Raw genomic sequence first — 4,355 nt, forward strand, 5'->3', positions numbered from 1 at the left:
TGACACTGTGCGTATTCAAAAAATTCGTCATGGTGAGTAATAGATGCTTCTCAAAACTTTGGCCAATGCATGGCCAAATTTGCGACTAAAAGCTCATAAGTCAGCCATCGCAGTGTCTGTAGCTCTCCACCCAATCGCTGCTCAGCTGGGAACCGGAGGTTCAACTCCGAGTGACGGAGCGGACCGAAGAGGTCGGCGAACAACATCGTCGGTCGGCCTCCTCGTATCCGACCTAGATAAGCCCACCGCGGGGAGGGAAACTTCAGCCCAACCCGCGCCTAAGACCGCGTCTTTAAAACTAGCGATGACTGCGGCACCCGCAATGCAGATATGCGCAAGCATTACGTCATACTTTATGGCGTCACACCTTATCACGTCACACCAAGCCGTCGATGTAACACTTTCACACTTTTCACGACAACAGACTCGTGATCGGAAGTCGAGACCCTCAAACCGGAAGTCAATCACTTATCGATCAGTTATCGATCACTTATCCATACCACAATTAATCCTCTTAATCAAGTTCCATCAATTGCCCGTCTGAGTTCGCAATTGATTGTAAAACATTTTATTCGCCGGGAAGAGCTTGGCAAGAGGTCGCGTTAAGTGGTCGAGAGTACATAGCCCTCGACGACTTTGTCAGCCCACTCCACCGCCAAAACTTGCGTTCTGGGGTCAGAGCTAGCCAGCACGGTCTCCCACCGCTCGAGAGAAGGAGCTGTAACTAGATCACCCGGAGGTGGCTCTATTTTGCAGTCCCACAGGATGTGATCGTAGGTAGCACGTTGGCCACAGTGTTTGCACGCCACGCGTCACTTTCAAATTTGGCGCCACGCGTATGCCTTCCGGTCACGTCGTGCAACACTTCCCGCGTTTTCAAATTTGGCGCCACTTTTGCTCCGGCCGCGCCAACTTTTTGGTTTGGTTTGGTTTTGTGGGGTTTAACGTCCCAAAGCGACTGAGGCTATGAGAGACGCCGTAGTGAAGGGCTCCGGGAATTTCGACCACCTGGGGTTCTTTAACGTGCACTGACATCGCACAGTACACGGGCCTCTAGAATTTCTCCTCCAAAGAAATTCTAGCCGCCGCGGCCGGGATCGAACCCGCGTCTTTCGGGTCAGCAGCCGAGCACCATAGCCACTGAGCCACCGCGGCGGCTCCAACTTTTTGGACATTTTAGCTGTAATTAATGGACTAATTAACGAACCTAAACCCCTTGATTTTGCTTCTGAGAATTTTTGATGCTCTATCCGACGGTACCATTCTTCATCGCATGAACCCATTCGTTCGGACGTAAGCTTACTTTTCATTGAAATCCTCAAGATGACTTTTCTTTGCAATCCTGAATAAATACAATTACTGGTCGCTTACTAGAGCTTTTGACGAGGCTCTGGATTTAAGCGACTCAGTTGCACTTTACCCTGAATTTTTTACTGAAGCGTTTCAACGAGAATTTTGGTTTTAAGTTCGGATTCGGCGTCATTCTGCTCCTCTTTAGTGCCGAAAACAATAATCCAGGAACGCCTTCTCCTATCCTCGGGGTTTGTCCGTTTTCGGGATTGAAAATGGCTAGTTTCTTCGTACAATTTACTGCGTTATCGACATGATCTAGCGTGCCTGATTTTAACCTAAGCAGAATAATACGATTATCAATGTCACGACACCGAAGTTTCAGATTATCAGTGGAGGTATCTATTTTTGACTGCAACTGGGCCACATCAGCACGCAAGGTATTTTTACCATCAATGACATTCCGCCATTGTTCTGCAGTGTTAGGCCCGGTATTCTGTTCCACGTCACCGTATAGCAAAAGCTCGCGAAAAAAGAAGACATTCATAAATGATTTTACAGCATCGTTGTGGGCACGGCAGAATCAGTAAAAGACGAGAGCTACCTACTTCTGACGAAACTGTACTGGCAACTCACCTGCACGAGGTAGAAGAAAGTCCCTGTTAATGCCATACTTCTACCATATTCTCTGTGCCCACTAAGATTAAGTTGAGCAGGGTTTTTTGCGTAGTCCGAGGTGTCGATGTCGGCACGGAGTCCATGTCCATAGGTGGTGCGGGGAAATGAAAGGAGTCATGCACATGTGCAAGTGATAGAGGCAGCGGTTTTTCACTGTCGGTAGTCTATGTGAAAAGAGCGGAAAATCACCGGCGAAGGGGGGACAGGGTTGCATTCCCACCTCAGCGATGCAGAGTAAGCCCAGACAATAGATAAGATCGGCTTCGTTAAAGCCATGCTTACAACAGGTGCGCTAAGCCCACACTTCGACGTTTAGACATGGACAAACCTCAGAACAGTAAATGGCGACAAAACGCATGAAACTAAAGCTTTCTGCTCCACCATGCCTCACAGTTCACTTGCGCCGAGCGCATTGTCTTTTCTTTCATGGGATTCTACAGAAAAAGTTGTGGAGAATAAGGGAAAAACATCCGGTGCATATCCATTTCGCGATGGGATCATAGAGGCAAGTTTTTATTCCTAGTGTAAATCCACTGAAGCTGGATGTCAATTCCAGTAGCGTTTGTTTCTGCTCCTTCTCGTTTCTTTTCCATCCGCTTTACGCACGTCATAGAAAAAAGGCGTGCTCAAGCATCCACCCTATTCGGAGGAAGAAAAGCGTTCTTTTGCTCTTCAAACGTAACCCACGAATATCGCCGTTGTGTTTCACATCACCTTAGTTTTAAAGCACTTGGTATTTTTCGCGCAAGCGTGGTCACTTGAAATTAACACTGAATTAATGCAACTTGCTTCAACCTAAGTATAAATTAACTCTGAACACGAAACTATTCACGACGCGGCACGCGGAGTCAACAATGTACATCTCTGAGAAACATACCCTTGTAGGGGCTGAAGCTCAGTACATAGCGCCCCAACCCAATTCCATTTAGACTTTTCCCTTTCTCTCCTGTTTGCCCGAAGAGTATGCTTGCCTTCTCCAACGTTCACTTATCAGTCGATTTTGGAAAGCCAAAAATATTCTAATCTCTGGTGGGGAGCTTACGCGACGAAGCGCTGTGGTAGCCCGCACAACAGAAACCATTGGTTTATGCTTCGGGAATAGATAGCGCGGCGCCGTCACCGTCGCTGGCACAAGAGAATAAACGGCCACTCATGTGCAAAACCTCGGCTCATTCTAGGCAGAAAAACATGATTTGGCATCAGAACATGAAAAAAAAACAGCGAGTAATATATGTATCATTTCACAGTCTTTTTATCAGTCCCGCTAAGCTGCTTCTAGACTATCGCTTCGGAGCGAAACCAGTGGCGTCCTTCCATACCATTAGCATTTAGTGCTTTCCTTCGAATATACCGTTTCCATATCGACCTAATGCAGAGGAGATTTTGTCCCTGTCAAAAACGCCATTTATCTTCGCAGTGGGCTATTGTAGCAGCGTGCCAAGGTGTTCTAGACAGTGGACGTGCCTCAATTAATCCAATGTTTTTGCTGCTACTGCAGCGTTCGCCTTTCCCAATTGTGTCAAAAACAGTCCCATCATTTTGTACCGGTGCGCACAAGGCGCCTGCAGTTATTGACGTAGCAGTCTGTTCTCTGCATTGCCTCTAGCAAGGGGAGCCTCAATTTTGTGTCGGCACTTTCAAGAACAGACTCTGACATAACGCCAGCCCGTCGCTTTGTCGATTCGTTTCTGAGTGCTGAAGTGTGTTGTCAGAACGAGGAATAACCACTCCGCCGCCCGAACGCGTCCCTCTAGAAAGAAGACCACTGCGACAGCATTCAGGCGATCGAAATTTCGCGACCAATATATGCGCAATAAGTGGTTTCAGATAGCAACGGGTTGGGTGTCTCCTGGTATTACATGCATACTGATATTGGAGGGTTCCGTATGAAGCAAACTTTCCCTCCTCCAAGGTGCAGAACACAAGGAACCATTTCCTCTGGAAACCTCCAAGCGTCACCTCGTGCTAATTCTGCAAGGCGGTTTAGGATGATGTCTACGCAGAACACATTGAAGAAGGCTTTTCCAACGGCGCTAGGCGTGCAGCTGTTTGCTCTGTTTTCTCTGACAGTGGGTGAACTCTACCCAGCCATGCTAAGAGTCATGGCAGCGTCGAATGCCTTATGGTCTGAATCAGTAATTTTCTATTCGCCTTTTGATACAGCACGGATTTATGTACAAGCGAGAGATTTTCCAACTGCAGTAAAATTTCAGGCTTTAAGCGACCCTAAACTTAATTGCGCACGCTACTTTCAATACCAACAGAGCTGCCGTAAAATAAGCAGCGATTACCTTCCTTTCTTTACGCCACACAAACTGGTGTTTGTTCCCTACTTCGTGAACATGAGCATGGAATACAAGCAACGGATTCTAAAGTTGTCCGATCAC

This window comes from Amblyomma mixtum, chromosome 8, assembly GCF_055824585.1.
Source record: "Amblyomma mixtum isolate Tamu chromosome 8, ASM5582458v1, whole genome shotgun sequence".
NCBI lineage: Eukaryota > Metazoa > Arthropoda > Arachnida > Ixodida > Ixodidae > Amblyomma > Amblyomma mixtum.